The following is a 25408-nucleotide window of genomic DNA, read 5'->3' as shown; positions in this document are numbered from 1 at the left end:
CCTAAAAACACTCTGCTTGCAAATTAAGGCATCCCTCATCTCACTCCAGAGGTCGTGCCCCTGTGGTGACAGAAACTGAAAACACAAATACTGTGTTACATCCGGTATGAAAGAAGAAAACCTGGAAGTGTGTTGGAGATGGAAGCTTGGCATGCCCAGCCTGAGGGGCAGCAGGTGGTTTTGACCTTGGCTGTGGGCTCTGCCTCCTGCTCTGCTCTATCTCTAGGAGGCTCATTTTCTACACACAGGTCCTTTCAGGGGAGTTTTGCCTTTGTGTTTTGCATGCAGGGCCTTGTCTTCCTCTTCACTGGAGGATCTATCATCCCAGTCTTCATCACTGCTGGCATCCAGTTGCCCCATATCCTCAAAATGACTCATATCACTCTCATCCATCCCCTTATCTTCCACAAATTCTCTTTTCCCCGCATCTTCGTCATCTTTTCCCTCTCCGCCTCCTGTTGCTCCAGGGCCTTGTGGAAGGCATGAATGGGGAGGTTGGAGATGCTGCCATACGTATCTTGTTGCAGTCTTTCCAGTATTCCTTTTCAATGGCATTGTCCAACCAGGCAGCGACTGATGCCTTTTTCTCTCCTCTTTTCTCCCTACACCCACCTTCCTACTCAAAGAAGCAAGTTCCCTTTGTCGTCTTAGTGTAAGTTTTCTAACTTGACTTAGGCACTGGGTTTTCTTGGTGAATCTCTGCTTACACTTACGTCAGATGAAAGGGACCACTAAACGAGATTCTTGCCTTATTTGCCCCAGTGCTTTCTTGTAGTTCTTACTGAGCCCCACATTCACCTTGGAAAAGCTGTTCCTTCTCGCTCCTTCATATGCAAGTAGCACTGTCCTTTCTCTCTTTGAGAATAGCATACTGGCTATTTGCTAGGGAGCAAGGTGACTGGTTGTGTTAGGTAGGAAGTTAGGTATGAGCTTCTGTGTGTGTGACAAAGGCCTCCGGAGAAGACTTCTACATCCAGCATATATATCTACATCTCAAAGTCATCCTGATAATGCTTCAGGGGCAGCCCAGTGTTTGCATCCTGCCCTGCCCCCTTCTACCTGATAACCTGCCAGGTGGGGGTCCCAGCCCCTTCTGCTGACAAATCTTCCACAGTCTCCCAGGTGCAGCCCAGTATCTGCACTTCAAACACCCTGCTCTGGATCCCCATTCTCCAGGGGGTCCTGCTCACCCTTCCTCTGAACCCAGGATGGCGCCAGCTAGGCTTCCTCCTGTCTGGTACCTTCAAGAGAAAGCTCAGATAGGAGCTTCTTAATATTTACAGCCATAAAATCCTTTGTTTCAGGAGATGTGTGAAGACAAAGACCCATCTCCTTAAAAACCCCCGGCCTCAACTGGGCAGCACGCTTAGCCCTCTGCCTCTATGCTGAGTTGCCCGCCTGGTCTGGCCAGGTGTAATCTCTCTACTCAACCATGTAACTTCGCCCCCCCCCCCCCAATTCAAGCGACTGGGCACCCTCTCAGGCTCTGTCTGGAGAGGTGCCCATCCATCCTTACGGATGTCCCTTCCCTAATAAACCTTGCTATTTTACCTCCCACTACTCTGAATTCTTTCTTGCGCGAAGACAAGAACCCTGCAGTTTCTCCGGTAACAGTTGCATGGTCCCGTCATGCTGTATTCATTTTGGCAAAAAGCCTGTGTCTTGGTTCTTATTCTGAAGGAACAAAATCGCCTGTTTCCTAGTGTATCTTAGATAACATCGTCCAGCTGCACGGTGTTGGCTGCTCAGTGTGCGGTGCCTGGCCAGACCTGGGATGCCCACCTGCAGTCAACTGAGAGCTAAGGCACTTGTTTATAGGAAGATCTTCCCACTGCCATTTCATGCTTATTGGTATTTTTGTATTTTCTGTATTTCTTTCTGACTCTGTTAATAATCTTCATGTGGTTACTTTTTTTCAATGTATTTATTTATTCATTTGAAAGGCAGAATTACAAAGAAGCAGAGGCAGAGAGAGAGAGAGAGAGAGAGAGGTTGCAATGGCCAGAGCAGCGCCGATCTGAAGCCAGGAGCCAGGAGCTTCTTCCAGGTCTCCCACACAGGTGCAGGGATCCAAGGACTTGGGCCATCTTTCACTGTCTCCCCAGGCCATAGCAGAGAGCTGGATCAGAAGTGGAGCAGCTGGTACTTGAACCGAACTGGTGACCACATGGGATGCCGGCACTGCAGGCAGCGGCTTTACCCACTACGCTACAGCGCTGACCCCTAAATGGTCTTACTTATTTCCTCTAGCTATGTCCTTTGGTTCTTTGCTTATTATTTTTAGTATTTTTTTAGAGATTTCACTCTTTGGTTACTATGAGTTTCACAAAAACTTCTTTTGACTATAATAACTCTCTTGAAATGATAAAAACTTAACATTGATTATAAATATAGAGAAAGAGATAAGGACAAAAATAAAAAGTCAAGAAACCTGGGGTAGGCTTTGTGGCACAGTGGATTGAGCCCCTGCGTCCCATGTCACAGTGCCAGTTCGAGTCCCAGATATTCTGCTTCCCATGCAATGTGCCTGAGCAGCAGAGGTTGATGGTTCAGGTACTGAGTCCTTGCCACTCACGTGGGAGAACCATATGGGAGTTCCTGGCTCCTGGCTTCAGCCTGACCCAGTCCCAAGCTGTTGTGGGTCATCTGGGGAGTGAACCAGCAGATAGAGGATCTGTTTCTCTCTCTGTTACTCTGCATTTCAGTTGAATGGATAAATCTTTTAAAAAAAATCCCAATCATGCATTTTACATTTTGAAAAATGTACTCTCCACATTTTGAATTTTTGATGTTATGTTTGGCCCATTTCTGTATTGCCAAACTCCCTTTAAAATTTATTATTGTTAACAATAGTTTACATATTTATGGACTATACTGGAATACTTTAATACATTTATACAAGATGTACTGATCAAAACAGGGTAGACAGTTTTTCCTTCCTTTGACAATACTTTATGATCGGATACATGGAGATTATCTATTTTTTCCTATAATATATACTAGGCTGCTGTGAATTATAGTCTTCCCATTGTGCTAACACCAGGGGTTTATGCCTTTGACCTGACTCTGATTGGTGCCTGCTATTCAGTCTTCTTCTACCCTCCCCCTCACCAACCTCTAGTAACCATTCTGTGTTCATATTGAATTTATTTTACCTCTCACATATGAGGGAGAATATGTAGTATTTGTTTTTCTGCATCTGGCTCATTTCACTAAACATGATGTCCTCCAATATCTCCACATTTCTGCACGTAACAGGATTTCATTTTTAAACAACCAAATGGCATTGTGTGGGTCTAGGTGTTGGTTTTCATGCCAGTACCATGCTATTTTAATTACTGGAGCTCTTAGCACTCTTCAAAATCAGACATTGTGATTGTAACACATGAGTCGTACTTTGGAAATTTATATTCATTAAATAAAAGATAAAAAAAAAAAAAAGCAGACATTGTGATTCCTCCAGTTTCGTTGCTTTTTCTTTTGCTGAGGCTCACTTTAGCTATTCTGGATCTTTTGCGATTCTATATGAATTTTAAGACTTTTTTTCTAATTCTATAAAGAGTGGTGTTAATAGTTTTACAGGGATTACACTGAATCTGAAAATTGTTTTAGGGTATATTGACATTATAATGATATACTCTTCCAGTACATGAACAAGGGATTTTTTTTCTTTTTTTGGTGTCATTATTTCTTTCATTGATGTTTTATAATTTTCACTGTAGAGATCTACTTCTTTGGTTAAATTTGCTCTTAAATGTTTAATATCCTATATCTACTTTAAAAACAAAGATTTATTTATTTATTTGAAAGAGTTAAACAGAGGAGAAGTAAAGACAGAGAGAGAGAGAGAGAGAGGTCTTCCATCCGATGGTTCACTCCCTAGATGGCCGCAATGGCCGGAGCTGTGCCGATCCGAAGCCAGGAGCCAGGAGATTCTTCTGGGCCTCCCACATGGATGCAGGGGCCCAAGGACTTGGGCCATCATCCAGGCCATAGCAGAGAGCTGGATAGGAAATGGAGCAACCAGGTCTTGAACCAGCGCCCATATGGGATGCCGGCGCTTCAGGCCAAGGCATTAACCCACTGCGCCACAGCGCCAGCCCCTCTTGTACCTACTATGAAGGAGATTTCTTTATTGATTTTCCTTTCAGCAGGATCATTACTTTTTTTAAGATTTATTTATTTATTTGAAAGGCAGATTACAGAGAGATCGTCCATCTTCTGATTCGTTCCCCAAATAACCATAATGGCAGGGGAAGGGCCAGGCTGGAGCAGGAGTCAGGAGCTTCATCCAGGTCTCCCACACGGGCACAGGCGACCAAGCACTTGGGCCATGTTCTGGTGCTTTCTCAGAAGTGGGGCATCTGAGACTTGAAGCAGTGCCCATGTGGAATGCTGGCATTGCAGGCAGCGGTTCAGCCTGCTGATCACAAGGCCAGCCCAGCAGGATGGCTTACAAAAATGTTAAGTTGATTTTTTGGTCTTGTGTCCTTACTGAGTTGCTTTACCATTATAACAGCTTTTTGGTGAAATAGTTAGTTTTTCTTTTTCTTTTTTTTTTTTTTTTTTTTTTTTTTTTTTTGACAGGCAGAGTGGACAGTGAGAGAGAGAGACAGAAAGGTCTTCCTTTGCCATTGGTTCACCCTCCAATGGCCGCCGCGGCTGGCACACTGCGGCCGGCGCACTGCGCTGATCCGAAGGCAGGAGCCAGGTGCTTCTCCTGGTCTCCCATGGGGTACAGGGCCCAAGTACTCGGGCCATCCTCCACTGCACTCCCAGGCCACAGCAGAGAGCTGGCCTGGAAGAGGGGCAACCGGGACAGAATCCGGCGCCCCGACCGGGACTAGAACCCAGTGTGCCGGCGCCGCAAGGCGGAGGATTAGCCTAGTGAGCCGCGGCGCCGGCCTGTATTGTTTTTCAATATGTATCTTTTAGCAGCAATACAAATATTTGCTTCTTTAGAAAATGTTCAGAGACTGGTGGAATAGGAACAGAACTCATGGTTCTATTTTATTGTATTTTCTGGAACAGAAGCTTATAGTTTCCTAGGTGATTCTTTGCAGATGAATCCAGAAAAACAAAAATGACGCATTTTTAGATGTTGCTACATTCTGTGTTTAAAAATTTTACCTCCTAGAAGCATTATTATTGGAAGTCCAAACACTAGAATGTGTCCAAGTTTAGCTCAACTCATATTTACATTTATAATATCAACATACCTACCCATGTAGCTAATTAAAAATGTATCTGTGCATTATTTGTGTAGAAAAAAAACCCAGGCCGGCGCCCTGGCTCACTTGGTTAATCCTCCGCCTGTGGCGCCGCCACCCCGGGTTCTAGTCCCAGTTGGGGCGCCGGATTCTGTCCCAGTTGCTCCTCTTCCAGTCCAGCTCTCTGCTGTGGCCCGGGAAGGCAGTGGAAGATGGCCCAAGTCCTTGGGCCCTGCACCCACATGGGAGACCAGGAGGAAGCGCCTGGCTCCTGGCTTCGGATCAGCGCAGCGTACCAGCCATAGCAGCCATTTGGGGGGTGAACCAACGGAAGGAAGACTTTTCTCTCTGTCTCTCTCTCTCACTGTCTAACTCTGCCTCTCAAAAAAAAAAAAAAAAAAAAAAAAAAAAAGAAAGGAAAAGAAAAAAACCCAAAAGATTCTTTATTATTTGTTTTAAAAATAATTATTTATATTTGTTTGAAAGGCAGAGAGACAGAGACAGAGAGAGAGATCATCCATTCACTGGTTCTCTTCCCAAATGCCTGCATCAGCTGGGGTTGGGCCAGATCAAAGCCAGGAACTTGTAAGTCACCTGATTTCCAGGTCACAGTAGGAGACCCAAGTCCCTGAGCCACCACCTGCTGCCTCCGAGGGTGCGCATTACCTGGGAACTGGAAGCAAAACAGCCACGTCACTGGGGCTGTGGCATCCCAAGCACTGTCTGAACTGCCGCACCAAGTACCCACCCTGAACCGTGGCTTCCTGAACAAAGGAGATAACACCACTGGTAGCATGCTTACTTCCATCCAAGCCAAGGAAGTACATTTTATTAGGTTCTGATTTTGGAATAAATAAATAACATATTTAGACTTGAGATAATGTTGCAGAATTTGATGACCAGCACTGCAGGGAAACTGAGGCACTGGGCCCTCAGAGCAGACGGGGCGTGGTGGCTCTCGGGTGCAGGACGCGGCCTCCCCAATCTGCCAGGATGGACGCCCCTGCTGTCTGTCTCTGCTCCATATTGAGAGTTCTCACCACAAGCAAATCAGAACCTGCAAAACACGTGACAGGAGGCTCTGACTAGGAGCGGTCATGGCCTCACTGAGCGGATACCTTAAAAAAAAGTTCCAAAGCTGTTTGCTGGAAAAGTAAATACAGCGTGTGAGAACAGCCCAGAAAATGAGCTGTACTCGCTATGTAAGAAAAACATCTCCGAGAGCTGTAACAAAGCTTCCTCTTTAGCCATCCAAAAGGGTGAAGGAAGATTTTTCCCCTGTGTAGACAGGACCCCCTCAAAACATCCAGTGGGAGAGGGAGCGCTGTCTCCACCGTGGAGGAGCGAGCAAGCCGGGGAAGGTCGGTTCTGTTGCAGTTTGCCTGCTGGCCTCCAGGGCACGGTGCTGGATGCCCCCAGCGCGCTGCTTCGGAGTGGGTCCCCCCCCCCCCCCCCCCCCCCCCCCCCCCCGCTTACAACCGCTCCTCTGAGTCAGGGAAATTCAGTGCACAGACCCTGTGATGCAAATGCGAACCTGAGTGAAGCCTGCTACCCCAAGCCTTGATTAGAATAGCGCCCTCCAAACTGAAGCACTTGAGTCTAAACCCAACAAAATACGAACAGATAGGCATTCTAGAAAGCACAGAAACCAAGTTGAATGAAATAAATCAAAATTTAAAGAAGTGCAGAGATATTCCTTGTTCATAATACTAACGAGTAATGAAGTTGAAGAACTTACACACCTGGATTCCAGGGCTTACATTACAAGGAAAATGCAATATTGGTAAAGGAATGGCTACATAGAAAAATGAAACAGAATAGAAAGTACCGAAATAGACCAACGTAAATACGGTCAGCTGATTTTGTCAAAGGAACGGAATCTGTTGAACAGAGAAAAGATATCTTTGTTCACTAATGGTGATGAAACCAGCGAGTGGCCACATGTAACAAGGTGAATGTAGAAAATAAACTTCACGGCTTACACAAAAACGTATCGAAATTGTTCTCAGATTTAAAAGTGCAAAGCTGTAAAAATTCCAGAAGAAAATCCCTCTGACCGTGTGTTTGGGGATGAGATTTTACATACAACCCCAAAGCCAGTCCCTGAGGGGCTGGTGCTGTGGTTCAGTGGGTTAAGCTACTGCTCGCAATGCCGACACCCCACACTGGAATGCCCACACCCCCCAGGGGAGTGCGGGTTTGAGTAGGGCCTTTCATCCATGTGGGAGACCAGGATAAGGTTTCTGGCTTCTGGCACTGGTCTGGCCCAGACTTGGCTGTTGCAGCCAGCTGGGGAGTGAACTAGAGATGGAAGATCTGTCTCTATTCCTTTCAAACAAATAACTAATAAATAAATAAAATTTTTTAAATTACCACCCATGAAAAGTACAATGGATAATGTACACTTCATTAAAATGTAAAATGCCGGCCAGTATTGTGGCCTAGCAGGTAAAGCTGCTGCCTACTATGCCAGCATTCCATATGGACACCAGTTCATGTCCTGGCTGCTCCACTTTCTATCCAACTCCCTGATAATGACCTGGGAAAGGCAGAGGAAGATGGCCCAGTGTTTGGGCCCCTGACACCCACATGGGAGACCTGGAGGAAGCTCCTGGCTCCTGGCTTCAATCTGGCTCAGCTCTGGCCATTGAGACCATCTGGGGAGTGAACCAGCGGATGGAAGACTTCTGTGTCTTCTCTGTAGCTCTTTCAAATAAATGATAAAATAAACCTTAACAATGCAAAATGTCTCAAAGATCCTGTTAAGAGAATGAAAACAAGTAATAGACTGGAAGAAAATATTTTTGAAAACTTGTATCTGAAAAAGGCCTTATCCAAAATACACAACAAAACTCTAAGACTCAGTGAGCAGAAAACAATCCAATAAAAATGTATAGCCATATGAGCAGACATCTCACCAAAGAACTCAGACAACACACAAGGGGCCAGGTGCTATGGCATAGCAGGTGAAGCTGCCGCTTGTGGCTCAAACTGTCGGCTTGAGTCCCGGCTACTCTTCACTTCCGATCCAGCTGCACATGTGTCTGAGAGACAGCAGACGATGGAGTTCCTTCCACATGCACGAGAGATCCAGATGAAGTTCCTAGCTCTTGGCTTTGGCCTGGCCTAACCCCAGCTGTTGTGGGCATCTGAGGAGAGAACCAACAGATGGAAGATCTCTCTTCCTCTGTCTCTCACTCTCAGTCACTCTGCCTTTTAAGTAAATAAATTTTTTTTAAAAAAAAAAGTAGAGCAGAACGAAACTCAACAGCATTTGTCATTAGGCAATTGAAAATTGAAGACAAAAGTGAGAGCTTGGGGAGGCCAGACAGCTACTGAAGGTGCTATTGAGGGTGCTTGGAGAAAAGCATTTCAATCAATAGACTAAGAAGACAGGTCTTCATCAACATTGGGTGGGCATCACTAATTCACGGAAGATCAGGTAGAACAAATAGGGAGAGAAAGGACAATTTTTCCCTCTCTCTTCTTCAGGTGAGGGGTTCATCCTCTCCTGCCATCCTGGTTGTTGGGCCTTCAAGTCTTTTTTTTTTCTTTTCTTTTTTTTTTTTTTTTGACAGGCAGAGTGGACAGTGAGAGAGAGAGACAGAGAGAAAGGTCTTCCTTTGCCGTTGGTTCACCCTCCAATGGCCGCCAAGGTCGGCACACTGCGGCCAGCGCACTGCGCTGATCCGAAGCCAGCAGCCAGGTACTTCTCCTGGTCTCCCATGGGGTGCAGGGCCCAAGCACTTGGACCATCCTCCACTGCACTCCCGGGCCACAGCAGAGAGCTGGCCTGGAAGAGGGGCAACCGGGACAGAATCTGGCGCCCCGACCGGGACTAGAACCCGGTGTGCCGGCGCCGCAAGGTGGAGGATTAGCCTAGTGAGCCGCGGCGCCGGCCAACGATGCTAGCCCCAAACTTTTCTTTTGATTTCATTTTCCACAAACTTTTGTTTGAACTGCCCTCCAGCACTCCAGTAGTTTTCTTTTTTCCTTTTTTATTTTTTTGGAGAACTCTAACAAAGATAATATTTCACACCTATTAGAATAATGCAAATCTAAAAATGACAGTAACAAGTACTGTGGGGGATTAGCAACAACAGGAACGTATTCACTGCTGTGCAAGACATGATGGTACAAGCCACTGGTAGTACCAAGGGTGCTTTTGTCTGAAAGCTAAACATAGTTCTATTGTAGAATCCAATGACTGTGTTCCTAAGTATTTAGACAACTACTCTGAAAATTTATGTGCAGGCCGACACAGCAGCTCACCAGGCTAATCCTCCGCCTGTGGCGCCAGCACCCTGGGTTCTAGTTCCGGTCGGGGCACCAGATTCTGTCCCGGTTGCTCCTCTTCCAGTCCAGCTCTCTGCTGTGGCCTGGGAGGGCAGTGGAGGGTGGCCCAAGTCCTTGGGCCCTGCACCCCATGGGAGACCAGGAGAAGCACCTGGCTCCTGGCTTCGGATCAGCATGGTGCACCGGCCACAGCGCACTGGCCATAGTGGCCATTTTGTGGGTGAACCAATGGAAGGAAGACCTTTCTCTCTGTCTCTCTCTCTCTCACTGTCTAACTCTGCCTGTCAAAGAAGGAAGGAAGGAAGGAAGGAAGGAAGGAAGGAAGGAAGGAAGGAAGGAAGGAAGGGAGAGGGAGGGAGGGAAAGAGAAAGAAGAAAAGAAAGGAAGGATGGAAGGAAGGAAGGAAGGAAGGAAGGAAGGAAGGAAGGAAGGAAGGAAGAAAGGAAGAAAGAAAGAAAGAAAGAAAGAAAGAAAGAAAGAAAGAAAGAAAGAAAGAAAGAAAGAAAGAAAGTTTATGTGCAAACAAAATCTGCATTCAATTATCTACAGCAGCTCTAGGCACAACATTGTAGGGTATTGGGTTAAGCGGGTACCTGCAGTGCCAGCATCCTTTATGGGTGCTGGTTCACTTCCTAGCTGTTCCAGTTCTGATCCAGCTCTCTGCTTTTGCCTGGGAAAGCAGTAGAAGGTGGCCCAAGTCCTTGGGCCCCTGCACCCGCATGGGAGACCCAGAGGAAGCTCCTGGCTCCTGGCTTCAGGCAGGACCAGCCCTGGCTGTTGTGACTACTTGGGGAGTGAACCAGCAGATCTCTCTCTGTCTTGCCTTTCTCTCTCTGTAACTCTGCCTTTCAAATAAATAATTCTTTAAAAAAGAGATGAATGATTAATCAAAACATGGTACAACCACACACAGGAACACCATTCACTGCTAGACAGGAACGGACAATTTAATCAAAGACACAGAATGACTTTAAATATGAATTACTAAATCGAAGACGCCAGACTGGCAGAGGCTACATACTGTCTGATTCCATCTCTACGTCATTCTGGAAAAGGCAAAACTACAGAGCTAGTGAACCAATTGGTGCTTGCTGGTGGCTTATAAGGGCGAGTGATGACCGGGGGAGCAGGATGGCTGGGGGTCCGATGGACTCCCCCTGGTTGGTATGTGTGGGGAAGCTGGGATGTCAAGGATTCTGTGGAGAACAAGTAGCTTGTCTTCCATCTCAGGTGGAGGTCTTTCAGGGCTCTGTGTGATTCCTTTGCCCCGAGGGGAGGTGCGCCATCATGGCCAGCTGTCCCTGTCAGGAAGGGGAGGGCTAATATCGGGACAACTTCAGCCTCTGGTGTTCAGTTTTTTTCCAGGCAAGTCAAACAGCTCCTTTATTGCATTATCTATTTTCCAATTTCTTTTATCTTTGTTTCCTGCTCTTCAGGGAGTCTCACATGGTCGAAGCAGTTCCAACCGCTGGGACCCATCCCAAGTACCCCTCGCCTGTCACTCTTGGTTTCCATGGTGATAGTAAACCAGTGACTTATCGCTCCCTTAACCCTTTACTTCCCATAAGTATGGCAATTATGTCTTCGTTGGCCTTAGTTACCATGGGTTTTTCTGGTGGGTTTCTGTTTATTTTAATCTTTATTTTAGTAGCAGATAGTCAAATTTGTCATGATGTTTATTAATAGCAAGGTAGAAGGTGATGAATACGTCACAAAAATCCTTATGCTTCTTACAGAAGTTTAAGCTGTGTGTATGTCAAAAAAAAAAAAAAAGAAAAGAAAAGAAAAGAAAAGAAAAGAAAAGAAAAGAAAAGAAAAGAAAAGAAAAGAAAAGAAAAGAAAAAGAAAATTAAAGTGGCGGAAGAACACATCCTCCAGCAAGTCCCTTTCATGCCAGCTGCTCTTCACTTCCGAGATGCATTAGAAGAGCTGGGAGAGCCAGCTGAGGGTGCGGGAAATGTCTGCCCGCGGGCTGATCCCCACAGGTGTAGGCCGTCTGATGGCTTCCATTTCTGCCAGTTACTCAGATTAGCCCCTCTGCTGTGAGTGAAAGGCCCCACAACTGAACTAGTAACATGTTGGTGAGGATGGCAAAGCATGCTTTTTTCAAAAAGCCTATTTCTGTATTTATTTGAAAGGCAGAGACATAGAAGGAGAGAATGATACAGAGAGAGAGAGAGAGAGATGGAGAGAAAAATCTTGCATCTGCTGATTTACTCCCTAAGTGGCTATAATGGCCAGGGCTGGGCCAGCCCAAAGCTAGGATCCAGTAGCTTCTTCCAGGTCTTCCACGTGGGTGGCAGGGGCCCACGCACTTGGGCCACGCGCTGCTGCTTTCCCAGGCGCATTAGCAGGGAGCTGGATGGGAAGTGGAACAGCCGGGCCTAGAACTGGTGTCCGTATGGGGTGCCAACGTCACAGGCAGAGGCTTAACCTTCTATGCCACAGCGCTGGCCTTTGAAGACTCAAACCGTCTCCATTCCCGAGGGGCTTTCCTGCAAGGCATCCGAGTAGTCATCAAGAGGGGGAATCAATTGCAACACGATCACCCAGTCTTCCACAGTTTTCCACCAACCGTACAGGAGATGAGCTGGGGTCCAGAATGCTCAGCTCTACAAAGAGCCATCGAGTTCCTTTAGAGCTGGGCTGTCTGGTTCCTGCCTGTCAGTGCTCCTCACCCAGGGTTCGGGGCCGCATCCGTATCACTCTCACTGTGGCCAGGAGTGGAGAGTGCCCAGCCCTGGGCTGTGTAAGGCCCGTGAAATCGTTTGCCCTGGTCCTGCCAAGACAACTGCAGACCAGACTAGAAGCTCAGGAGATCTATAGCAGGCTAATTTTGCATGGCCCCTGAGTGATGTTATAAACACCCAGATGACCCTTGGCAGGAAACGAGACTCCTCATCCCTGAAAAGGACCTGATTCACAGGAGTCCGAGTGACATGCGTGCTCTCTGTCGCCACTTGTAAGTGGGATGGGCCTTGGAGTCACAACTCGTCGATGGGGACAGGCCCTCGTTTAGTTTTGCCACACTCCTTATTTTGAAGGTGCCATGTGTGGGACACGTCCGTGTCTGTCCATTCTCTGTGTAATGCTAATGAGGGAAATGAAACTGTCGACCAGGCTCCCGCTATAGGTGTGACATAGGCGTCTTTCCAGGGGACCAGTGGGAGGAGGAGGACGCAAACAGAGGCCAGTGGTACGGGGGAGTGTGGGACAGAACCCAGAAGAACTGGAAGAACCCAGAAGCAGTTGTTCCAAGTGCGCACTTCCGAGAAAGAAACCCGGAGGTTCTAGGAGGATTGGAATTAAAGTATAATTTGTCTTTGGGGGAAACAAAGTGTCATTTTAAGGACATTAATAATTAAGGAAGTTGTGCGGGGTTTTTAAAATTTTGTTTTTCTTGAAGAAATGCTGTGGGAGCTGGCGCTGTGGCTTAGTAGGTTAAGCCTGCTGTGCCAGCATCCCATATGGGCACTAGTTCAAGTCCCAGCTGCTCCCCTTCCCATCTAGCTCTCTGCTATGGCCTGGGAAAGCAGTAGAAGATGGTCCAAGTCCTTGGGCCCCTGCACCTATGTGGGAGACCCGGAAGAAGCTCCTGGCTCCTGGCTTTGGATTGGCCAAGCTCTGGCCATTGCAGCCGTTTAGGGAGTGAACCAGTGGATGGAAGATTCTCTCTCCCTTTTCTCTCTCTCTGCCTCTGCCACTCTGTAACTCTGCCTCTCAGATAAATGAATAAATGTTTTTTAAAAAAATAAATAAATGGGCCGGCGCTGTGGCGCAGTGGCCTGAAGCACCGGCATCCCATATAGGCACTGGTTCAAGACCCAGCTGCTCCACTTTCAACCCAGCTCTCTGCAATGGTCTGGGAAAGAAGTAGAAGATGGAAGACCTTTCTCTCTCTCTCCCTCTCCTCTCTCTGTGTAACTCTGACTTTCAAATAAATAAATAAATCTTTTTAAAAAATAAAGATAAATAAATACAATGAATTAAAAAAGAGAAATGTTTGATTCTCAGTTCTAACAGAGGATATATAGTCTCTATTTACATCTTTTCTTCTTTTAGCACTTGAAAGTCTAAGCAGAGGGGCTGATACTGTGGCAAAGTAGGTTAAAGCCACACCTGCAGTGCCGGCAGCCCATATGGGTGCCGGTTCAAGTCCTGGATGCTCCACTTCCAATCCAGCTCCCTGCTTGTGGCCTGGGAAAGCAGCAGAGGACGGCCCAAGTTCTTAGACCCCTGTACCCCTATGGGACACCCAGAAGTTCCTGGCTCCTGGCTTCGGATCTGCTCAGCTCTGGCCATTGTGGCCATCTGGGGAGTGAAGCAGCAGGTGGAAGACCTCTTTTTCTCTCTCTACCTCTTCTTGTAACTCTGCCTTTCAAATAAATAAAATGAATCTTTTATGGCCGCAATGGCTGGAACTGAGCAGATCCAAAGCCAGGAGCCAGGAGCTTCTTCCTCTGAACCTTGGGGATGCAGAGGCCCAAGGACTTTGGCTATCTTGAACTGCTTTTCCAGGCCATAGCAGAGAGCTAGATCAGAAGTGGAGCAGCTGGGACTCGAACCAGCACCCATAAGGGATGCCAACACTGCAGGTGGCCACTTTACCTGCCATGCCTCAATAAAATAAATCTTAAAAAAAATGTTCAAGTAGCATTAGTCCTGCATTCCAATATCTTACTGCAATGTCTAGTTACCTAAAAAGCAATCATAAGCCTGGGTTTATTATTTCAAAGGAATATTATTTAAAATGTAAGTAACAGAGAAATAGTCAAACACAAGAAGCAAAATATTGGCTATCCCCGTCCACTTAGAGATAGGACGGGGTTTCTCATGGGTCCAATTGATATGGTATAACTAGTTAAGGTTGTATTACTGAAAAACAAATACTATATCTTTAACTATTAACTTGATATGCCCACGTTCCCAGGATGCATCTGTCGCATCCAGGCCCAGGGTGCACGCTAAGCTCCCACCACAGAGACACCAAACTGCCTGGCGTTTTTGGGTTAAGAGTCCACAGTAGGCAGAGCCTCAGATGAAGAAAGCTGTGCATGTGTGTAGACTTCGGGTGTAGGCTTTTCGTCATTTTGAAGGCAAGCAGGCATTTCTGTCACAGTTCCAATCCCATAGCACAGATCCTCTGGCCCTGCTTGGCAGCTTAAGGCACTTGCTCTTTCTTATCTTCTTTTAACTCAAGTCCCCCACTTGGTAGAATATCAAACAGTTGAGGTGTAAATCATTATATTTTATGGTTTCTAAATTATTTTAATTTTTGTAAAGATTTTATTTATTTATTTGAGAGGTAGAGTTACAGAGAGACAGAGACAGAGACAGAGAGAGAGAGAGAGAGAGAGAGAGAGAGATCTTCCATCCACTGGCTCACTCCCCAAATGGCTGCAATGGCTGGAGCTGGGACAATCTGAAGCCAGGAGCCAGGAGCTTCTTCCAAGTCTCCCACATGGGTGCAGGGGCCCAAGGACTTGGACCATCTTCTACTGCTTTCCCAGGCCATAGCAGGGAGCTGGATCGGAAGTAGAGCAGCCAGGACTTGAATCAGCACCCAAATAGGATGCTGGTGCAGCAGGCAATGGCTTTGCTGCCAGTCCACAGCACTGGCCCCTATCAACAGCCTTTTTATTAGCCATCTTTCACACCCTGTAGGAATCATTTTTAGTCAGGGTTTGTCATTGGTTGTTGGTTTGCTTTGTAATTTTATGTTCCTGGTGCTGTGATGCAGTAGGTTTTAAGTTGCTGCCTGCAACACCACCATCCTGTAGTGGGGCACTGGTTTGAGGCCCAGCTGCTCTGCTTCCAATCCCGCTCCTTGCTAATGCACCTGGGAAAGCGGCTGAAGATGGCCCAAGTAGGCCTGTGAAACACACGTGGGAGACCCTGACTGAGCTGTAAGCTCCTTACTTTGGCCACATTCCAGACATGGTGGCCATTTGAGGAGTGAACCAAAGATGGGAGACCTTCTCTCTGTATCTTTCCCTCTGTGTCACCCTGCCCTTCAAATAAATAAAATGAATGTTTAATATGTATAGATTTTCATCTTTCTCTTGAAAATTGATTTGGATGTTAAATTTTAAATTTATTTTTCCTTGTGCTTTTCTCTTAAATCAGTTTCACGCTGCTCTCCGTTGATTATTAGAAATGATTATGGGTTCCCGGGACTAAGAGGGCTGGGGTCTACGTCCAACCTTTTTATCAACAAAATAACTTTAACTTTGTGCCCATTTTGTTGCTTACTTAGATGTACTGGTACACACAAGAGCAATCACAGGGTGGACCCTGTGGCGTAGCAGGTAAAGCCACCACTTGTTGCGCTGGCAGCCCATGTGGGTGGTGGTTCGAGTCCTGGCTGCTCCACTTCCGATCCAGCTCTCTGCTGTGGCCTGGGAAAGCAGTAGAAGATGGCCCAAGCCCTTGGACCCCTGTACCTGCGTGGGAGACCCAGAAGAAGCTCTGGGCTCCTGGCTTCGGATCAGCATGGCTGATGGCTTCGGCCATTGCAGCCATTTGGGGAGTGAACCAGAGGATGGAAGACCTCTCTCTCTCTCTCTGCCTCTGCCTCCCTGTAACTCTGCCCTTCAATAAATAAATCTTTAAGAAAATAAATAAATTGTACTCTTTGATTTGATTACTCCAGCATTAGCACCTTCAGTGCAAACACAGGTCCTGTGTGTTCACTCCCGCAATGGCCAGAGCTGCACCGATCTGGAGCCAGGAGCCAGGAGCTTCTCGCTCTCTTGTGCAAGTGCAGAGGCCCAAGCACTTGGGCCATCTTCCATTGCTTTCACGGGCCATCAGCAGGGAGCTGGATCGAAAGAGGAGCAGCTCCTTTGAGTCTTGAAGGTCTCGGCTTCCCACGAGGGAAGTGGGCAGGAATGAGGAGTTCAGGCAGGGTGCTGACAAAGACTGGCTTCACCAGCAAAGCAGCTCCTATAGACACCAAGGTGCTAGAAAGCCCTACCCACGGGGTGTTTTTCATAGGAGCTTCTATCTTTTCCATCAGATGAACGTCTTCTAAACCGTCCCTCTATTCCCAGGTGGCTCTGAGTTTACCATTTTTTTTTTACCTCTGGACACCATTGCACAGCTGTTCCTGGGTAGGGAATTGACCCCATCCAAGTCCGCCCCAGCAAGCTTCCTTCCTCTCATGTTCTGGAATTTGGGATATTTGTTTCCCTGGGCTCATTTTTCTTGTTGTTCTAGATTTTACTTCCGTCTCCTCACCTCATTTGTTATCTATGTTTAGGAACAAATACATTTCACTAGGATAAAATATTCACCAATGGATACTCTTACTTTCACCTACAGTTTAATAGCTTTGGGGCCAGTGCTGTGGCACAGCAGGTTAACTCCCTGGCCTGCAGTGCTGGCATCCCATATGGGTGCCGGTTCGAGACCTGGCTACTCCACTTCCGATCCAGCTCTCTGCTGTGGCCTGGGAAAGCAGTGGAAGATGGCCCAAGTCCTTGGGCCCCTGCACCCACATGGGAGACCTGGAAGAAGCTCCTGGCTCTTGGCTTCAGATCGGCACAACTCTGCCCGTTGAGGTCAATTGGGGAGTGAACCAGAGGATGGAAGACCTCTCTCTCTCTCTCTCTCTCTCTCTCTCTCTCTCTCTGCCTCTGCTCTCTGTGTAACACTGACTTTCAAATAAATAAATAAATCTTTTAAAACAATAATTGGTAGCACTTTATCCTTATTTGTAGCAGTATAGGAGATTTTTCCTTACTAGAAGGCATTGTGCAGATATTTTCTTACGGGAACTTATTCATGAAGGTATCCCTCCCTTTCTGTGTCGGCCTCTTCCTCATATCTTCTCCACTGAAGGAATGGCTTGTAGTTCTCGCCTGATGAGAAGGATTCTCTCAGAGACCAGAGGAGGGAGACAGGACGGGGTGGGGGCTTCTTCAGCCGGGGAGGACTGAAGGAGCAAGGTGCACATTTACTTACCTTTCCATTATTGCCACAATAAAAATTAATTCAAGCTATTTATGGAGAAAGAAGATTTATTTTGGCTCCAGGTTTTGGAGGGTCACATAGACAAAGATAGGGTGGCCCCGTTGGTTCGGCTTGTGGTGAGGGTATTCTTGCTGGCAGAGTTCCAAGGTGGTGCACGGATCACCACAGCAAAAGGGGGTGCTCATTTCTGTGTAGCCTGTGAATGCAGACACTGGATCCTCCCCTGGTGTAGATGTTGCATTCCTGTGCAGCCTGTGAGAGCAGACACTGGATCCTCCCCTCAGTGTAGACACTGCATTCCTATACAGTCTGTGAGTGAGACACTGGATCCTCCCCTGGTGTAGACGCTGCATTCCTGTACAGCCTGTGAGAGCAGACACTGGATCCTCCCCTCAGTGTAGTCGCTGCATTTCAGCCTAACACAATGGATCTCAGCAGTGGCAGGAGGGCCAGCGGGATTGAGGAGAGTCAAACTGATACCCGTGGAGGACCGCAGGAGTCGACTCCACCCACCCTTAACATCACAGCAGAGGTGGGGACAGGGACGCCGTGTCTGATGGCTCCAGTTGACTTTTGATTCTCCTCACCATGGACACCATTACTCACAAGGACAGGTTTACCATCAGCTATCCTGAGGGAGACACTGCATTCTTGATGTGTGACGTTTTGTAACTGTGCCTCTGCCACGAACCACGCTGTCCATGGGACCCAGAGCCAGGCATTGTCCCACACCTCACTCTGTAGTTACAATCAATGAATTCTCCCCAGTGAGGAAGCCCAAGCCGTCAGAAAATTTCCTCTGCAGGCCATGTGAGCTACAGGAAGGAGAGGGGGCCACCCTCTGGTTAACAAGCTGTGCTTTATTTAGAAAATTAAAAACAATTTTACACCACCTATTTGGAAGTCTCTCCCATTCTGTTTAGTCATTAACTCAAAATAAATTCCACAGCTGTTGCTATGGGAAACAGTAGCCCAGAGAAAAGTCCCGAACAACCAGAAAGTGCTACGAGCTGTTTGCTGTTTTCTGGCCTGGCCACACTGTGGACCTTCTTCCTGGATCATACTGAATTTTTGTTGCTTTGGACACTGTCAGGTGTGTGCCTAAGGACGCCAAACGCATGACTTCACAGGCAGAATGGACTTTCTTCCTAGTGGATTCTGTCCACTTTTCTCTGCCTAGCAGCGTCCCAATGCAGCACAGTCCCTCCACATTCCAGACATGAGCTCAGATGGACCTCTGCTGTCCAGGACAAAGTCCAGAGGTATACAGGCCAGGAAACTCGCATCAAAGACCTGGTTTCCAGCACCCTGACAGCACTGTGGGCATCAGTGTCTTATTGTTCTGCTTGCAATGAAGTCTGTTTTTGCAAATTTAACCTGATGTGGGCAATGAATATATAAATCTTAATCCAGGTTCTTGCTTTCCACAGAGATAGAAATACTAAGAGGAGACCTGTATTGTGTGCAAATAGAAACAGAGGTTATTTAACAGTGAGAGAATAAGTATATATTCAAACTCGAGCATGGGTTGCCCTACACTGAGAAAAACCCAAGGTGAGTAAGCCAGAGAGTTGCCTGTTAATGAGAAAGAGAAAAACTGGAAATGATACTTCAGTGGGAGAGGTCAGGTTGGCAGTAGGAGTGTGGCAGAGGGCCGTCTGAGACCAGATGTGGCATAGAGAGAAAAGAGATCACACTTTAAGTGAGGGCTGTGGCAGAAAGGGTGCTGTCTTCCCTTTCTGCTCATTTATAAGCAAGAGGGTGTTACTGCAATCAGATACACAAATCGAAGGGGATCTTCACATGCACTCTAGTGCCAATATGACAGGTGCATCCTGGGAAGGTGGGCTTAGCAAACTAACAGCTAACAAACAGCATTTTTTTTTTTTGGCGGGGATACAAGAATGCCAGTTTGCCTAAACTTTAACCAGTTATACCATATCAAGTCTTCTTTCTCCTTTTTACTTAGTATGGCATCATTTTGTGGATTTTCATACTGTGTATTCAACCGAGATCCATGTAAAGATTGCTTTAGGAGAAAGAATGTAGCAAATGGAAGGGCAACCCTTGAATACCTCTCTGATAAACTGAAAACTACTTAGCAGGACTTAATAGTCATTTAAAATATGAAACAAAGTAGGACTGATGCTGTGGCATAGTAGCCAAGCCTCTGCCTACAGCGTCAGCATCCCATATGCGCACAGTTTCGTTTTCCGGTTGCTCCTCTTCCTTTCCAGCTCTCTGCAATGGCCTGGGAAAGCAGTAGAAGTGCTTGGGTCCCTGCACTCATGTGGGAGACCTGGAAGAGGCTCTTGGCTCCTGGATTTGGATCAGCTCAGCTCCAGCTATTGCAGCCATCTGGGGAGTGAACCAGTCTCTCTCTCTCTCTCTCTCTCTCTCTCTCTCTCTCTCTCTTCCCTCTTTCTCTCCCTCTCTCTCCTTCTCTCTCTCCCTCTCTCTCTGTAACTCTACATCTCAAATAAATAAATAAATCTTTAAAAATACAAAACAGTGTATTTTCTACATTAATTATCACAGTTACACCAACTAAGGAGTTTTTAAAAAAAATTGTATTACTATAAAGAGAACAGCTTTTATGCGTTCCTTAGGTACCGTTCCCAGAAGGCAAGCACACTTCGCTTACTACCCTGCTCCCTGACGCCCAATTTCTCTCCCTCTCTCCCCTCTCTTCATCAGTTTTTGCAGGCATCATGTTTAATGTGAGCATTTTTATATAAAAGATTTGAGAGCATAGTGATACTTCCCACCCTACCCTCCCTCCTGCCCATGCTCCTGCCCTACTGCCACCTTTCTTGTTCCTTCTTTTAGTTTTTACAGTGACCTACTTTCAGTTTATTTATCCTCATAAGATTAACCCCACACTGATTAGAAATTTCAACACATAGAAAGAAGAAAAGAACACCGTTCCTCAACAGTGGAGACAAGGGCTATAAACAATCATCGAATCTCCAAAATGTCAATTTCAATCATACGTATTACTTTTTTTGTACTTCATTAGTTATCACAGGTCAGGGAAAACATATGGTATTTGTCTTTTTGGGACTGGCTTATATCACTAAGTATAATCATTTCCAGTTACATTCATTTTGTTGGAAAAGAGGATTTCATTCACAAAGACATAATTTTAATCCACTGTATATTCACAGGCTTAATTCGCCACTAATCATAATATTAAGAGTAGGAATACCACAGTTCCACAGGAGAATAAACAAAGGCAAAAAAATAGTGATCATGTCCCCAAATGACCATTTCATTCCTACACATTTTTTGTATTCTATATTAACTGCCACATATCAGAGAAAACACTGATATTTATCTTTCTGAGATCAGCTTATTTCACTAAGCATCATGGTTTCCAGTTGCATCTATTTTGTTGCAAAAGAGAGGATTTCATTTTTTTATGTCTGAGTCGTATTTCATAGGATATATATATCAAATTTTCTTTATTTTTAAAAAAGATTTATTTATTTATTTGCAAGTCAGAGTTTCACAGAGTGAAAAGGAGAAAGCGAGGGAGAGAAAGACATCTTCCATCCACTGGTTCACTCCCCAGATGGCTGGGGTTGGGCCAGAGCCAGGCTGAAGCCAGGAGCCAGGAGCCTCTTCCAGGTGTCAAACACTGGTGCAGGGGCCCAAGCACTTGGGCCATCTTTTGCTGCTTTCCCAGGTGCACTAACAGGGAGTTGGATCAGAAGTGGAGCATCTGGGACTTGAAACAGCGCCTATATGGGATGCTGGGACTGCAGATGGTGACTTAACCCACTACACCACAGCACCAACCCATCACATTTTCTTTATTTAGCCACCAGTTGACAGACGTCTGGGTTGATTCCATATCTTAGCCATTTTGAATTGAGCTTCAATAAACATGGAGTTACAAATAACTCTTTCATATGCTGATTTCATTTCATTTGGGTAAATTCCCAGGAGTGGGATGGCTGGGCCATATGGTAGGTCTATACTCAGATCTCTGAGGTATCTCCATACTGTCTTCCATAATGGCTTTACCCGTTTACATTCCTACCAACAGTAGATTAGGGTACCTTCCCCATATCCTCACCGGATTGTGTTGTTTGTTGATTTCTGGATGAGAGCCATTCAACTGCACTGATGTGAAATCCCATGGTGGTTTTTATTTTCACTTCCCTGATGGCTTGTGATCCTGAGCATTTTTTCATGTGTCTATTGACCATTTGTGTTGCATCCTTTGAAAATTGCCTATTCTGTCTTTTGCCCATTTCTTAACTGGATTGTTTTGTTGTTGTTGAATCCTTTTCCAGTTTCATAGTTTACAAATATTTTATTTTCTCCCATTCTGTTAGTTGCCTCTTCATTTTGCTGAGTTATTCCTCTGCAGTGCAGAAGCTTCTTAGTTTGATTCAAGGCAGTTTCAATCAAAATGCTAATGACATTCTCAGATACAGAAACAAGTGATACCCAATTCATATAGAAACATAAGAGACCACAAATAACTAAAGCAATCTTTTTTAAAAAAGGATTTATTTATGTATTTAAAAGGCAGAGTTGAAGAGAGAGAGAGAGAGAGAGAGAATGAATCATCCATCTGCTGGTTTACTACCCAAATGGCCATAATGGCTGGAGCTGGGCTCATCTGAAGCCAGGAGCCAAGAGCTTCTTCCAGGTCGCCAACATGGGTAAAGGGGTCCAAGGACTTGGGCCATCCCTCACTGATTTCCCTAGGTGCATTACAGGGAGCTAGAACATAAGTGGAGCAGACAGGACTCAAACAAGTGCTCATATGGGATGCCAGTGCCGCAGGCAGTGGCTTTACATGTTACAATGCAGCGCCATCCCCACCAAAGCAATCTTCAATAACAAAAATCAAGCTGGGGACACCAAAATACCAGATTTCAAGACAAAGTGCAGGGCAGTTATAATCAAGACAGCTGGTACTAGCATAAAAATATACGTGTAGAGCAACGGAGCAGATTAGAAACCCCAGAAATTAATCCATGCATCTACAATCAATTAATCTTTGACAAAAGAGCTAAAATCAATCCCTGGAGTTAAAATCAATCTTCAACAAATGGTGCTGGGAAAATTGGATCTACAGGTGCAAAAGTATGAAGCAAGACCCCCACCACGCCTTACACCTTAGACAAAAATCAACTCAAAACGGATCAAGGATCTAAATGATACCATGATACCATCAGATGACTGGAGGAGAACATTGGGGAAACTCAAGACATTGGAACAGGCAAAGGCTTCTTGGAAAAGGCCCCAGGAGCACAGGCAATCAAAGCAAAAATAGACAAATGGGATCGCATCAAATCTAGGAGTCCTAATACAAAATATAGAACCTGAGTTTCAGCAAATTTTAGTTTTTTCTTCAATGCCACTCTTTTACTTCCTCAGTGCACTCATGAATGATGAAGGAAAAAAGGAGAAAATTAGAATAAAGGGAGGTATTTTATCATTGATACCCGATAAATTGAGTAGACTATGTGTTTTATGTAACTTCTAGTTGGTAGAATATTCAGGAAAATTCAAGTTCCAACAAAGGCAAAATGTGTACTTGTGAGGTAAGAACAAAAATAGTGATAATGAAGGTATCTTAGTGTCTATAAAATGTATTAGTTTGTTCAATTTAAATAAAGATTTACTTTTGCATATAAAATACAAGCCAGACTTTCACTGCTGTGTGCTTTTGCCACCTGCTGGCAGAACTTGTCCCCTCTTACGCTGATGGGGACAGGTGGAGAGATTCTGGAAACAGGAGCCAAGTGGCGCCGACAGGTACAAAGTAGAAAGGAAAGAGCAGTGGTCCGCCCTTAACTCCAGCCCTCCAGGCCTTACTGGAGTGCATGTACCGGTAGGAAAAGGACACGCTGTCAGGGTGACAGCATCTGACAGCCAGTGCTCGAGAGCTCAGAGAAGCAGGCTAGAGCCAGGACTCTACAGCCACAGCCCACACCAGGAAGAAGCCAGGATTGCTGTCTTGTGCTCATTGGCCATGCATACTTCCTCTGCCAGGCACTGAAAGCTCTGAACTATGCTGACTTCATTGTTCAAACTGTAGTATTTTTAAAAATAATTTGCAAGTGGTGATATTAAATGCATTCATAATGTAGCATAACCACCACCAGTATATATACCCCAAATGCTATAACCATTACCAATTAACTCTCCCCTTCTCCCCTCTTTAGCCCCTGGTAACCCCTTTTCTATTTTCTTCTCTACAAATTTGCTTGTTCTAGGTACCTTATATGTGTATTCTATGTAGCCTTGTGTGTCTAGCTTATTTTGCTAAGCATAATGTTTTAAAAAGCCCTCTATATAATAGCATGTACCAAAATATTACTCCTTTACGGATACGTAGCATTCCACTATATGTAAATGCCATTATTTTGCTTATTCATTCTTCTCTTGATGGATACTAGGGTTGTTTCCATGCTTTGGCTACCATGCATACTGCCCCTATGAACGAGGCCACGTGGAACTTCCTAAATCCTTAACGACAACAGCACCATGAGTTCTAACCCCTAAGGACCCAGCCTATATGGCCTTGCTGTTCAACACTGCGCGGCTCAGTTTTCTCAGCTCTAAAGCAGTTTCGATTAGTACCATTTTAGCTGTTACAAGTATCAAGGAGCCTACACTGTGTATGCCACCTTTTGTTTTAAGTAGTGAGCCTCTCATAAACTGTTCAAAAATAAGTCCCATAATATTTTCTCAACAAACGGATTTGGGTGTATCAGGCTACCCTATTTCATTTTTATCATTCTATAGCGCTCCCTGGTGGCCACACCAGGAACTGTCCTGTCACCCTCACGTGTTCCAGAGGTGCCTGCCAGGTCCTGCGCATCTGTAAGAACAGGGCTTGTCCTTGTGCTGGGCCTCTTGATGCCAGGAACAGGACTCCTCTGCTCAGAGCTTGCACCCTGGCAGAATCTGTCTGCATTTAAACTTGCCAGTGTGTGTAGGACAGAAGAAATTAACAGCAGGAAGGGGGTGGCTTCCATCATCAGTGACACGGGCCACATGGTTCTGGACCTGAATAACAGCAGAGGCAGCTCGGCAACAATGCTGAAACAAAGGCAAGCTATTTTATGTGTGCACTTGTTGTTTAATGCTTATTTTGTTTTCCAGGACTCTACAGAACTTGCCAAACTGTTCAAATGCGGGAGCGCCGCCTCGTCATCCGTCACCCCCAACCTCCCTCCCTTCCCTATCGCAGCCATGCCCTCACTGCCACCTGTTTCTCTATTCCTTTGTGGCTGGCATCATTTGTTACTTTGAGAAAGCCATTCAGGGACAGTCTGGTTAAAATCCAGTATGGAAAGTACCCTTGGGGGCTGGCATTGTGGTGTAGTAGGTAAAGCTGCCCTGCGATGCCAGCATCCCATATGGGTGCTGGTTTGAGTCCTGGCTGCTCCACTTCCAATCCAGCTTTCTGCTAATTCCCCTAAGAAAGGCAGTGGAAGGTGGACCAAGTGCTTGGGCCCCTGCCACCCATGTGGGAGACCCGGATGAAGTTCCTGGCTCCTTGCTTTAGTCTGGCCCAGCACTGGCCATCGTGGCCATCTGGGGAGTGAACCAGCAGATGCAAGATCTCTCTCTCTCTCTCTCTCTCTCTTCTTTCTCCCTGTAACTCAACTTTCAAAATAAATCTTTTTTAAAAAGTCCCCTTGGGAGAAAGATTTACATATGAGAAAGATAATGCCACCGAGTGTGGTCTCTCTGGTTTGGGGCAGCATAGTGCGGTCTGGAATATACACTGGGGCCAATGTCTGAGCGGTCACCTTGGCTGCCAGATGTTACGTAAGTGTCAAATATACAACAGCCACGCCCACACGCTCCTTAAATGGCAGCACGGTCTCCGCTATACCAGCATGGGCGCAGATTTCTGCAAAGAACTTTCGCATGCTCCCGGAATCGGCCCTCAT

General features: G+C 46.0%; 1 pseudogene; it reads right to left on the bottom strand.

Annotated features, from left to right (window-relative positions):
- Positions 1–231: 231 nt before the first annotated feature.
- LOC100357298 (protein MAK16 homolog pseudogene) lies at positions 232–25408 on the bottom strand (annotated as a pseudogene).

This window comes from Oryctolagus cuniculus, chromosome 2 (assembly GCF_051225735.1).
Source record: "Oryctolagus cuniculus isolate XC-2025 breed Fujian yellow rabbit chromosome 2, ASM5122573v1, whole genome shotgun sequence".
NCBI classification, from domain to species: domain Eukaryota; kingdom Metazoa; phylum Chordata; class Mammalia; order Lagomorpha; family Leporidae; genus Oryctolagus; species Oryctolagus cuniculus.
This window is presented reverse-complemented; position numbering and strand designations above follow the sequence as displayed.